Source organism: Petromyzon marinus, chromosome 1, assembly GCF_048934315.1.
Source record: "Petromyzon marinus isolate PM22_M1 ecotype Great Lakes invasive population chromosome 1, UKy_Petmar_22M1.pri1.0, whole genome shotgun sequence".
NCBI lineage: Eukaryota > Metazoa > Chordata > Hyperoartia > Petromyzontiformes > Petromyzontidae > Petromyzon > Petromyzon marinus.
This window is the reverse complement of record NC_133667.1, coordinates 34,928,485-34,942,219: the sequence shown is the minus strand read 5'-3', so window position 1 is coordinate 34,942,219 and position 13,735 is coordinate 34,928,485. Positions and strand designations below refer to the sequence as shown.

The window sequence follows — 13,735 nt, the reverse complement described above, 5'->3', positions numbered from 1 at the left end:
GTTGCCTCCAAAGCGCCGACACATCACGCCCCGGTATATACACTCGCGTCGATTAACCGCAAGTTCAACAACAACAAAAACAACCAACCACCTGGCATTTAGAGAAGAACGCCATCGTCATTCTGCGTCGGAGAATTGAGAGCGCACACGTGGGGGGGCCCTCCGCCCAGATCGGCAAAAACCTGCGGCCCCACTTGCGGCCGCTCACGGTGAGATGAAATGCGACCGCAAACGCATCTCGGCGCGATGTACCGATAACCCAACGACTGACGGGGGCCTGACGTCGACCCTCCTCCTCCTCCTCCCGTACCGCGAGCGCCCCCCCCCCCACTCCCAAGCCCCCCCCCCCTCCCGTTCAACGCGTCCGACGTTCGCGTGGGACACCTGAAGAAATTTGAATTCATATTGCGGAGGGCTTACGCCGCGCTCTACGATGCAGATGTGTGGTGCGTGTCAATGACCGCCGCCGCCGCAGACCCCGAACGGTACAATAACTGTCGCCGTGCCGCGGCACTCCCTGGGGGGGGAGGGGGGGGGGTAGGAAAGATACCGGGGCCTAAGGAACCCCTCGGTAACAGAAGATGGCATTTAATAGAGCGTGGCATTTGAGGCGGGTTCCCTTGCCCCATAATAAAGGCTGCTACGGCACGTGCAGGGCCGGTATATTCGCGAGACGAGGATTAATAAGGCGTCGCTCCGCCGACCCTCTCGTGTGTCCGATGACACCGCCAGTAACATCCTCCGTCCGTCCACCCCCCCCCCCTCCCCCCTTCAAAAAAAACCTCTCGGGCTCACGACCAGCTGCCCACTCCGTCAGCTGCCCGCCCCATCAGCTGCCCGTCTCGTCAGCTGCCCGCCCCGTCAGCTGCCCACCCCATCAGCTGCCCACCCCGTGAGCTTCCCGCCCCATCAGCTGCCCTCCCCATAAGCTGCCCGCCCCGTCAGCTGCCCAACCCTTCAGCTGCCCACCCCATCAACTGCTCGCCCCATCAGCTGCCCACCCCGTCAGCTGCCCACCCCGTCAGCTGCCCACCCCATCAGCTGCCCACCCCGTCCGCTGCCCACCCCATCAGCTGCCCGCCCCATCAGCTGCCCTCCCCATAAGCTGCCCGCCCCGTCAGCTGCCCAACCCTTCAGCTGCCCACCCCATCAACTGCTCGCCCCATCAGCTGCCCACCCCGTCAGCTGCCCACCCCGTCAGCTGCCCACCCCATCAGCTGCCCACCCCGTCCGCTGCCCACCCCATCAGCTGCTCGCCCCATCAGCTGCCCACCCCGTCAGCTGCCCACCCCGTCCGCTGCCCACCCCATCAGCTGCCCGCCCCATCAGCTGCTCGCCCCATCAGCTGCCCACCCCGTCAGCTGCCCACCCCGTCCGACCGACGACAATTCAAACGAGCGCGTTGCCAAACGTGCGCCTCCGATTTCACCCCGAAATAAATTATATTTTTGCTTCCGAAGCGGTGATTGCTAAACGAACGAACGAACGAGTGCAGCAGACAGCGCCCCGTCTCCCTCTAAGCTGGGCCTCGCGTCTCTCCGCGGTGCCCGTCTGTCACCCGCCGCCTTCAGTGCCATTCCACATCCCCTCCACGCAAGCGCGGACCGTGACAACCCTGAGGAGGGGTGGGTGGGGGGTGGACTAGCTGCGTCAGGTTGTAAGTATTTGTTGTTGTTGACATTGATCGCAATGTTTGATGGTATTCTTCTGAAGATGCGAGGGCTTGACTCCAGCGTGCCTCGTTGGCATATGCCTCATCTGCATGAGCGCCGGGTTCCTCCCCCCCCCCCCCCCCCCGTCTCTCTCTCTTCTCCCTGGGCTGGCCTGGATTAGTAACCGGGTCGCTCCGTCTCCACGGATTTGTAATCGGGTCCCTGGCCGTCGCAATCTCTCCAACGCCACCGCGGCTCCAGCACGAGAAGCTCCCGCGCAGTTTATTAAGTGGGACGGTGATGTCACCGCCCCTGCTACTACCTGCACGGAGCGACCGTGGCATTAATAAATAAATATCGCTCTTCGTTTCCGCCAATTTTATCCCGATTGTGATGGCGGTGTCGTGTCATGGAGATGAAAATTCCAACTGCATTTCTCGCAGAGCAACCCTTTCGGTTTAGAGAATGGCCTCGGGAAGCAGACATCACAGAGCTACCACTGACATCATTTCAAGAGACATCTGGTTCACTCTCCCACCTGCTCTGCCACTGAGAGTTATGTTGGTCAGGTGATAATCAACCGATCCCAGACCTGAGATCAGCATTGTACGTGATGGGTTTTTTTTTTCGTGCGGTCATTGGTCACAAAGCCGAGATTCCGATGTAATCACGGGCACCTGCCTGGATTCAAAACCCAGACCGTCAGAAGAGCCGGCTCAGTGCTCTGACCGCTGGGGGGCAACGCAAACCACGTGCGTCACATTAATGTTCAACAGGCAACTTGAACAACCAACCGGACTTCACTGGGTCTCACGACAAAGTGTGGGCTCCTGATCAAATGCCACAGAATAGTCAGTGGTATTTGGTCAGGTGCCACCCTGCCGCCCCAAGTAGCACGGTGCTTGCTTGCCTGTAGCTCCACATCACCCACATCCAAGCCCGGTCACCTCCCCGTAAAGGTCAGGGTTCGTATGGTTCCACCCTCCTTTTCTTTTCTTTCACTCGGGAAAAGGCCAAGAAGGTCGGGAGTAGCCGAGCAGCTCATGGAATCAAGATGCGAATTAACCGGTGCCAGGTTCGACCGGGCGCCGTCAATCGCGTTTACGCGTTGCAGAGAGCGCAGGGCACCGCTCCGGTCTGACCTCGCTCGGCCGAGGAGGGGGCCGGGTCCCGTTTTCACGGCCAGGATGGCGAGATGTTAACTACCTCGCCTGGTGTGCAGGAGGTCGTGAGTTCGATCGCGACCCGTGACGCAAATATATGTTGAGTTTGCGTGTTTCTCTTTCTCTCTCCCCGTGGCCGCGTGGATTTCTCTCCGGGTCCTCAGGGTTTTTTTTCCCCTCTACATTGCGAATCGACGTCACGCGTTTAGATTAAATGTGATGCTCTAATTGTCCCCGTGATAGGCCACGTCGTTGAACTATCATTTGTGATAACCAGGTCGCTTCTGAATAAAAAGAGCTACGTAGCTCAGTGGGGCTTTACCTGGTAAAAATTAAATAAAAAAAAATACAAATAATTTAGAAAAGTCAAAGCGATCCTGTTTGTGGGGTGAGACGTGACCTGCTCGAGCGAGTGGAATAAGGACGCGAGCGTGTGGCCGCTCATTGGTATTCAGCTGCAGGTGAGGAGGCGGGTGGTATGCGGTACGCCTGGGCTAGCGCTGCCAAAAGTCAAAAGCGTCTCCCGGTCCGGGCGGGATCGGAGCGCCGCCTCTGCTGTCTGTCGTTTGTCGGCGGGGCTGAGCCGGCTGTAAAAATTCCACATTCTCGATCGCACGGGGGGGTGGGGGGGGGGATGGTAGGAAAATTGTGTAACCGCAATAGTCTGCTGCAATGACGACGATGATGATGATCTATTGCAGAACGCGAGCGGATCGTAGGCTGGAGGTGACGGAGGGAACTGGGGGACAGTGTTCACGCGAGGAAAGGCTGAAGGGGAACGAGCTCGAGATGACAGCTGCGATAGAGTAGAGAGAGGAGATTGCGGGAATCACTGAAGTTCAGTACCGAGCTCCAGACTAAGACGACGAACGCGTGGGTTACACTCTACACTGGACGACCAATGACGGCCACGTGGGCTGAGTAGACCACCCCCACTTGGATTTGAAATTGCTACCTTCTATAAACTATGAGAATAGGTTTTCTCCTTTTTTTCTGGCAACAAAACAGGTGTTAAAATGTTAAAACACCAAACTGAAACCTTTTACAAGGAATCATGTCTGCATTAACCACAATACTTGTGGTCAGAGTGGTCAGAATGCAAAAAAACATACTCTGATAATATATGTATTGTCTTTTAAACTGATTGGTCCACACCAGAGACAGCTTTCTTTCGAGCCTCGTCTCAAACGGTGTTTAGATCAGTTTCAAAGACAATGCCAATATATTAGCAGAGGATGTTTTTTGTTTGCATTCTGACCACAATCATTGTGGTTAATGCAGACATGATTCCTTGCAAAAGGTTTCAGTTTGGTGTTTTAACATCCTAACACAACTGTTTTGTTGCCAGAAAAAAGGGGGAAACCCTATTATCATATTTTGGTACTGGCAAAGGAGGTCCCATGATGTATCTTCTATAAACTAGTTTATAAACTAGTCTTTTTGACAATGGTAAGGCCCGCTAAGCTATATAGCTCTTTTTCAGAAGCCCTGACCTGGCTATCACAAATGATTACTCAACGAAGTGGCTTATTATCATGTGGAAATGCATAACAGCAGCCAAATATCATAAACGCGCGATGTTGATACTAAAAGTGGAGGGAAAAACCGGATGGCCCGGAGAAAAATGCACGCGACCACGGGGAGAGAGACACGCACACCCCAAATGTACAGCAGGCGTTAGAGTTCGGGGGTCAAATCCACGACCTCCTGTATTCCAGGCGAGGTAGTTAACATCTCCTAGCCACTGTGGCGCCACTGTGGATCATGCATCCTGACTCAGCGCCACCAGGCCAAGGAGTTACGCACCTGGCCATCTCCATGCTCTGCCCCGCCCTCCCCCTCCAGCAGGGAGTGTCCATATGGTGTTGGTCGCCGTGCTAGCGTTGCGTGGCTCTCCGAGGGTGCTTCCAAATACGCGGTACAACACGAAAACACATCGGAGAGCGAGCAGCCGGTGTCGTTCCGCTAACTTCCACCATGCCGCCCCCCCCCCCCCCCCTTCGCGATCATCGCGATGCATCGGGGCATGCAGTAGGATTCTGTGACACTTTTTCTAATGGAGTTTGGGTCGCTGGGTGCACTAAATGTCGCACACTGCGTCGTACCCCTATAACCCAACTGGGGCGATCGCTTGTACATTTTCTCGGACCACTGCGCAGAAGTTTTCGAATGGATTGCCAGTGAATGCTTAAGGTTTAAGAAGGCCGAAAGCGCCTTTGTGTAAGAGGGACTTTTTTTTCTTTAAGGCTCTATTATTGCGCGTTAGCTCATGGCCCCGCAAGGCAATGTCCACAACTGTTAGGTCTCATGCTACATTGTGTCTCGCTGTCACGGCCACGGTCCGTCAGGCCTCTTCTGTTCACAGGAGCCACATACTCGAGTGCCGTGGAAACTAAAAACGATCTCGGCCCGTCGCAGAAAGGACGTACTTTGTTTGCCGTTTTTCATCGTTCACCAAAGTAACGCAGACTTCCGGGAGAGAGGTTGTCTTTGCCAACGTGAAATGTGTTGAAGAGACGAAAAAAATACCAGGCCAGGTTTGACTTCTCTGAGCATCGTCAGCAGCGATCGGTCAGATAATCAAATGCCATTGGCAACAGCCATCCACAAACTCCTGTGGGCCATTGAGGACGTAATGATTTTACATAAAACAATTATGGCATCTTTATGACAATGATAGTAATGGCCATTTCCGAAGCATAATTATTATGTATTAAACGATTATGACTGGTTTTATGACAATTCTTGTAATGAATGTTATCATCGCCATCACTGTGACGCTAAGGCAGTATTCTTGTTTGCAAGGCCCCGCGGGTCATTGGCAGCCCCTGGTGGCCTTTAGTGCAGCCCCTGATGTGCGGCCCCCGATAATACACAAAGAGTGAAAACACCCCCCCCACCCCCATCACCAACATCATCGTGCTGCTGCTGCTGTAAAACCCCCAATGGTGTCAAATGTGTGGCGGTCCTCACACTGATGATTTCTGATCGACGAAAGTGACCCCCCCCCCCCCGTCTGAAAATTAGTGAAGAGCGCTGCCCTAAGCAATGCTGACGATCTCCGTAACGTTGCTCCGCGGTTTCTATACCGTTACGTCTCATCTCAAAGTGCTTCTGCCAAACACTCCGAATGTTGAATTCATTCCGATCGTGAAACGTCAGGGCCGGGGACACCCACTGCATTTTTAGCGTTCCACGTTCCAGTCGAGACACATGGAGAGTACTTTCGGCGAATGGGGCGTCCAGAATCAGCCTCCACGAAGCTACAGACCCGTGGACCTTGCTGCAGCCGCTCGCAGAAGGAGGCAGCTCCACACATCGAGTGACCTCACCGTCAACGTGTACCACAATCGTCCGAATTGATAACCGGCGCGAGCAATTGTTTCACTCTGGGTAATTACTACCATACGTTCGGCAAACGCGGCTCAATGTTTGGATCATCTTCCTAAAATACAAAAAATAAATTGTAAAAAAGTAACGCACCGTCAACTATCGCCCCAGCGTGCATGGGCAAGTCAGAGTGTCCGAGTACGTCACACAACGCCGCGGCCTTTGACGTGCATTTCGCCCTTCTCGAGAAAAGGTAGACAATTCGTTTTTTTATCTGAATCGTAGGTCCTAACTGGTTGACATACCATGCCCAAGTTTACTATAGCAACAAACAGCATGTCAGGATGATATTCCGAATCTCTCCTCTGTGTGCCGAGTCCTTTCTCAAAGGCATCGGCGATCCGTGGCCTCACATTTGGCTCTGTCCATGATATCGACTCAAGAACTTTGCATCGGACACTCCTAGGTGCATCCAATTGTTCAAAATTGCTTACGCACTTCATTTGCCATCTTCTCCCGCTTCTTGAACCTATAATTTCCGCAGTAAATAAAAAAATATATGACCATGCTAATATGATTGCAATGAGAATGTTCATTTCGTTGTAAATCCACTGCCGGACGAAGGCCTCCCACACCGTGTCAATCATAGGGGTTGTTTGACTCTAACATCGAGTTCACGTTTCATTGGTGCGAGTGGACGATGTGGGGGGGGGAGGGGGGGCGGGAGGTCTCCGGGACTGGTCCACGTGCGACGACTCCCCATCGACGTTAGCCGTGGTGGCGAATCGAACTCAGGCGGGTAAATGTCACAGCCCCAGTGCACCCACCACAGCAGCAGCACCACTACCCTTAGTCTCTGCCAATGGCCACAGAACGTCATTAAAGCGTCGCGAATTGACGTCCGAAATCGTGGAGTCGTCCCCCGCAGGAGCGGCTACGAAACGGCACGCGGACACCGCTCGACTTTGCCATTCCCCTCCTCCCGTCGTCTCTTCCCCCGTGCTCTCATTTCAAGGAACGCGTGTTAACGCTTAAGCATTACAACTTCGAGCGTGCTGTTTGTTGCTAGTCGCTTGGCATGTTTCTGGCGGGGGGGGGGGGGGGAGGGTGTGCTCGGCAAATCGTGTCTCAAGACACGCGCGACGCACGCGCGTGACTCGCCGCTTGCTGGCCACTTTAGATGTTGAGCGACCACAGTTCTGCTTGAGCTCACTGCTGCCGCTGCTGCTGCCGCTGCTGCCGCTGTTGTTGCTGCTGCTGCTGCAGAGAAAAAAAAGTCTGTTCCGTGACTCATCTCCCTGACGTCGCTACCTGCAGACGCAGCCCTCGCTCGCCCTGTCCAACGCCTCGCCGCCGCCGCCGTTAATTATTCTAACGCACGATCGAGAGGGCTCTGCTTGCTATCGGCGCGGCCTTACATCTGCTGCCGGCATTATTGCCTCCTCTTCGAAGACCGTATCTATTTAAACTATTAAAATGTTTTTTATTTTATTTGACCAGGTAAGGCCACACACTGAGCTATGTAGCTCTTTTTCAGAAGCCACCTGGCCACGAATAGTAGCTCAACGAGGTGGTTTATCGTGTGGAAATTTATAGCAGCCGAATACTCTAAATGCGTGTTGTTGATTCTAAATGTGGAGGGGGGAAACCGGAGGACCCGGAAAGTAAATCGACGCGACCACGGGGGAAAAGGACACGCAAACTCCAAATATACATCAGCCGTCAGGCTCGGGATCAAACCCACGACCTCCCGTAAACCAGGCGAGGTAGTTAACATCTCGACACCGCGGCGCCCCTACAAGCATCACGTAACTAACCTCCCACGCGCCTGGGACCCAATCGCCCACCAAATGTGCGTCAGACCTCGACACATTCTCTCAGGCTAAGCAGGGGTGAGCCTGGAGACTGGCTGGCAGTACCTGAGGCGTTGGCGGCTTGTGCTACAAGGTGGCCATATGGCAGTAGAGTGATTGGTTCTCGAATCTGTCTGTGCAGAGCTTGTGAGTGCTACCCCCTGGTGTGTGTATTGTACTCCAGTTTCCTCGCACGTTGAGACAAATCTCGCAGTCGTGGCACACTGCCCGGACATTGCGATGAAGCGCTCTCCTTAAAACGAGTCTTGAGACTCAGTGAGGCCTTTACAGGATAAACGAATGACGTAATGATTCCACCTTTACCAAACACACGCTGTCTCGATTGATTCTCGCCCGATGTAATTAATAATGATCCGCAGCGATAATACTAATAATTATTAGTAACTCTCGTTAATATTATTCTGACGTTTCTTTACCCAGGAAAGTCTTCACGGAAACTCAATACCCTTTTGCAAGAGGGACCTTCTGATGATGCTGACAATAATGGTTGTGAATTACGTTACTGCTGCTGCTGATGATGATAATAATAATTTGGTAAGATGTTATAAAGTTAACTCGGGAATGCCTTGACTGAGTCCGAAGACTCGGTTTTTACGAATGGCCGTGCTTTGAAATGTTTGACCAATGAACTCCCAGCTGCCTGTATGCTGCGTGGATATGCAGCAGTCATAGGAGCGAGCGTGCCACTAAAGAATCTGCTTCTTATTATCCGGGCGAGCCGACTTTGTCGGTGTCAATTTATAATTGATGCACTTTTTTTCTTTCCCGTACAAAAATAGGAAGAATTTAAAAAAGAAAAACGCTTGCTCCCCCTATTGCCAAATGGGCGGTGACACGAGTCGGAACATTCCCGACGCGCACTGTGGCCCCGCGCGTTCCAATCGTCGCCAGCCCAAGACTCGCCGACACCCGGCGGACGTACGCGGGGCGCAGCGATGGAACCCTCGGCGACCGACGGACGAGTTCGACTCGCCGCCCGCGGCTGACTTTTAACGTCATCGTTTTGGTGAATTGGAACGGGGACGGGTCCTGTGGGATAAAACCGCCGCTCCCGATACACTGAGCGGGATGGCGAAGTATGGTCAAATAAACCCATCTATGATTGACACGTGGGAGGCTTTCGCGAACAATATCATCCATGATGCAGGTTTTTGTTGCGTTAGATCGCGTAAGTATATAAATGTGTCGTTAAACCCGCCACCACCCAACACAGCCAACTAGTAAGGGTTGTCACGTAAACAGAACATGCCAATTCGTCACTAGTACAGCACACCGGTGTGTTGGAGAGCTTGGCTGTACTAGTGATGAATTGGCATGTTCTGTTCTGGTGGTGGCGGGTTTTAACGACGCATTTATATATTTACGCGATTTAACCCAACAAAAAACCTCTATTATGGACCCATCTATGACCGACGCCGCGGCATAGCGTGGTGGGGTGAGGGGGGGAGGGGCTACGGTGGTGGAAGTGGGGGGGGGGCTTTAATCCAGCGGTGAAACAACCAGGGACCGTAAAAAGGAATGTTTATTACGAGTCCTCAATCTAATCGCACATTCTGAACGCGATCTCACCGCACATCTCGGATGACGTGCCGGAGGTCTCTTGCCTTGCAAACGACACCCACAGCTGCAATGGATCGCTATGCCACAGCTGGTTGACAATAAAGGATCTGTGACTGACGGGACATTTTTTTTGCGCATCGCTCACGCACGTGTCACGACACTTCTGCAAGTGCTCTTAACGAGCACCCCAACCCCCATCGAGTTTGTGGTGTGGTTGACACCGCGCCCTCAATCCGTCCACCTTTGTCTCCCCCCGATGTTGAGACACCGCAGAAGGGTATTCTGCGGTGACCTACTGGAGGTCCAAGATGCAGCTTCAGTTATCCGCCACTGATGGTGGCCGTGGCCGGGAATCGAACTCGTAGCGCAGTGCGCTAACCAGGACACCCACAAAGAAACAAAGATCCCACGTATAGCCTGAACAAACTATTGGGGCAAGTGCTGTTAGCGAGCACCTTTGAAGGCCGGCACGGCACACGATGGGGTGGGTGGCCAACACCACGCCCGACCGCCTTTGTCTCCCGAGTAGCGATATTTACGAATCGTATCCGGTACTCATTTGAGACTGAGTCGCCCTAGGGGAGGTCCAGGACCGGCTCAAATAATCGTCACCGGTGTTGGCCGTGAGTGGGAATCGAACTCGTGTCGCCGGATTCGTAGCGCAGCGCGCTAACCGCTACACTACCGCTCCCCACTATAAACACCCATGCAAGCACACACACACGCACACACACACGCAAATGTGTGTGTGTGTTTGTACGGTACTGTCCACCCGCCCCCTCGTGTGCCGTGTCGGCCTTCATAGGTGCTACTCGCTAACAGCACTTGCCCCAACAGTCTGCTGAGGCTGCCACGGGGGACCTTTGTCTTTGACATCGTGGATGTTCGCACATCGCGCCCGTGTGTAAACTCAGAGGCGGGCGCCGTAAATTCGATTCTGTCCTGCGACTCAAGTCCACACACGCAACCCAAAGCCATGCTGCAGTATAATTACTCGTGGGTAGCACAGGCAGCAGGAGACGTAGTACCACAGGGATAACTACCTGCAGCAATTGCAACAATGTGTGTGTGAGTTTGGTCTCTACGAGGTTCTAGCAGTGAATTGCCAATCGGGATATGCGTGCGTGAATGTGTGACGTGTGTATGTGCGTGTGTGAATGCGTGTGTGTGGGCATGTGCCCGTGTGTGAATGCGTGGCGTGTGTGCGTGTGTGTGAATGCGTGACATGTGTGTGAGTGAGTGCGTGTGTGTGTGAATGTGTGACATGTGTGTGTGAGTGTGTGCGTGTGTGAATGCGTGACATGTGAGTGTGTGCGTGTGTGTGAATGCGTGGCATGTGTGTATGAGTGTGTGTGTACGCGAGTACGTGCTTCTGTGCATGTGTGTACCAGTGTGTGTATATATAATGTGGGGAGTGGTGGCGCAGCGGTTAGCGCACTGCGCAAACGAACCCGGCCAACACCAGTGACGTTTATCTGATTCGGTCCTGGGCCTTCCCTAGATCGACTCAGCCTCAATTGAGAACCTGGTCCAGTGTGTAAACATCACTTCTGGGGAGACAAAGGCGGTCGGGCGTGGTGTTGGCCACCCACCCCCTCATATGTCATGCCGGCCTACATAGGTGCTCGCTAACAGCACGTGCCCAAACAGTATGTTAAGGTTATACGGGGGATCTTTGTCTTTGTGTGTATATGCTCAGCCACCGCATGCACAAGCAGCTTCTGTGTGGCCGGATAAGACGGGCTTAACCGGCGCGGCCAGCGCTGGCGAAGAGATGTAGCTGATGCGATACAGGAGGACGTGGAGCTGAGTGGACTTGCTGATGACCGGCACCAGCGGTGTCAAGATCGGCCTCTGCGGAGGAGGCTCGTGAAGGACGCTACTGGGCAGTTGGAGGCAGTCGCCCTACAATAATAGCGGAGGTCAGAGTAGCGACGCTCACAATAACGAGCGGAGCGCCCGGGCGGATAAAACGCAGCGAGTTGGCACAGTGGGAAGCATAGATGGTGCATCTGACAATCATTTCAGTCAAACCATAACACCTGGGTCTGTCCCGTGACCTCGTGCCAGCGAGTCTTCCACACCTCTCGTGGCCTCAAGGTGCACCTAGCCTGGCACAAGCGACGCGGTTACGTCACCGCGACTGAGTGACGTACGGCGGTTGCTGTGCTGTCTATGCGTGCCCACTCATAGACGTTTGTACGCGTGCCGAAAACGCGAGTGAGTGAGTGTGTGTACGCGTGGGTGCCTCCGTCTTCGCTTGTGTGTGCAGACGAGTAGTACACGTGCCACACGCGCCTGTGTGCGTACAAATTGTATACGAGTGCACGCGCGTACGTACGTGTTCTCACATGTTCTGCGTGTGTACGTACACACACAGAGACATGTGTGTGTACGTACACACACGTACACACACGTACAGCGGGTTAAAGCTACGAACCGCGGCGACTCGAGTTCAATTCGCGCTCACGGCCAACGCCAGTGACGACTGTCTGAACCGGTCCTGGGTGAACCTCCCCCTAGGTTCCATTCAGCCACAAATGGCTACCTGGCGCGATGTGAAATACATCGCCACTGGGGAGACAAAGGCGGACATCGATTCTGGCCACAATGCCCCTTCGTGTGCCGAGCCGACCTTCATAGGTGCTCGCTAACAACACTTGCCCCAACATTCTGGTAAAGCTATACAGGGGGGCGGGGGGGGATCTTGGTCTTTGTGTGCTAATATGTACGCGTGGAGCGTGTGTGGTCGCCTAAATCCTGGGGCTAAGTGTTCCCCGCGATAGACATGGGCACGTGATGTGTTTCTTAATTATCGCGTTTCAGCCACAGTCCTCCCTCTAAACATTCCTGCCACCGCGGCGCGCACGCACACACACACGGACACGCACGTACACACAAAGGCACAGACTCACACACACACACGTGTGTGGACACACGTGCATACGCACGCGTACACACACACGGTCATACGCATACACGTACGCACACACGTGCGCAAGCTCGTACGTAGTTACACGCATGCATGCACACGTGCGAACACATGCACGCGCATATACAATTATATTTGCACGAACACACATGCATACATGTACATTAGCATACCGATGTACGCGCACACACACACGAACACACATGCGTATATGCACATGCATGCACCCACATACACACACACATGTGCATGGACACGCACACATGTATATACGCACGCGTACAACACACACAGATGCACACGTGCATGCAAACACGTGTACACCCGTGCGTACACGTTACATCTTAACAATAACGTTGCTGAATGATTCAAGGGGAGAATAATAAAAAAAAACCCACGTAGAATTAAATTACAATGTTTAAACAAATAGACGCACACACATACAGGCGCGCCACTCAGGCTGTGTGCAACATTTGAAAAGGAGAGAGTCTAGGTAGGAAAAAATGCTGCTATGAGAGAAACACAAAAACAATGATCCCCCATCTAGCCTTAACAGACTGTTGGGGCAAGCGTTGTAAGCGAGCACCTATGAAGGCCGGCAGGGCACACGAGGGATTGGGTGGCCAGCACCACGCCCGGCCGCCTTTGTCTCCCCCAGCGGCGATGTTTTAGACACCGCGCGCCAGGTGCTCATTCGAGGCCGAGTTGACCTAGCTGAAGCCCAGGACCGGTTCGGGGATCGTCGTCGCTGGTGTCGGTGGCCGTGGGCAGGAATCGAACTCGATTCCCGCCTGGTTCGTAGCGCAGCGTAGCGCTAAACCGCTACACCACCGGCTACCCCCATCCCCCTCCCTTTATGCACGCATCACACTCACCCACGCACGCACACACACAGGCGCGCGCGAGTATAATCCGCCGGGTAATATATTCCGGGCTTGCATCGCATCAATGCCACTCGGCGTCGTGCAGACTGCGCGCCGCGCAGGTAAATGAGCGCGCTGCCTAGGGTGGGGGGTGGTGGTGGGTGGGGTAGGGGTGGGTGGGATGGGTGATTTGGAGAGGGATTTCTATATTGTTTAATATATATCCTGCTCATCGGCGTCTCGTTGATGGCGGTTGCCACCGTGTGCCTCTGGTATTAATTAGTATGACGCGCGGGCAGGCAAACGGGGGTAGAGGGCGGGGGGGGGGGCTTCGAATCCCCAGCCCCCCCCCCCCACCACC

The 13,735-nt window shown here is 53.9% G+C and overlaps 1 protein-coding gene across 2 annotated transcripts in view; it reads right to left on the bottom strand.

Moving 5' to 3' along the window:
- Positions 1–13,735, bottom strand: part of TMEM266 (transmembrane protein 266) — a 255,880-nt gene that overhangs the window by 240,276 nt on the left and 1,869 nt on the right. The gene's annotated exons all lie outside the window — the stretch shown is intronic.